This window comes from Alligator sinensis, unplaced genomic scaffold, assembly GCF_000455745.1.
Source record: "Alligator sinensis unplaced genomic scaffold, ASM45574v1 scaffold1494_1, whole genome shotgun sequence".
Lineage (NCBI taxonomy): Eukaryota > Metazoa > Chordata > Crocodylia > Alligatoridae > Alligator > Alligator sinensis.
In genome coordinates this window covers 700,011-700,215 of record NW_005842724.1, presented here as the reverse complement: position 1 = coordinate 700,215, position 205 = coordinate 700,011, and positions in this window count along the sequence as shown.

The following is a 205-nucleotide window of genomic DNA, read 5'->3' as shown; positions in this document are numbered from 1 at the left end:
CCCCGCCTGGCAACGCGGAAACGCAGCGCCCCGGGGCGGGGCTGCCGTTGCGCATGCGCGTCCCGCGCCGCAGCGCCCGGATGTGCCGGCGTCGCGTCGCGTCGCGTCCCGGCCCGGGGGCGCTAGTGTGGCCCGCGTGTATGTACCCCATGGGGTGTGAACGCCCCTGATGTGGGGAGGTGTGTGTATGACCTTGTAGGGGTGG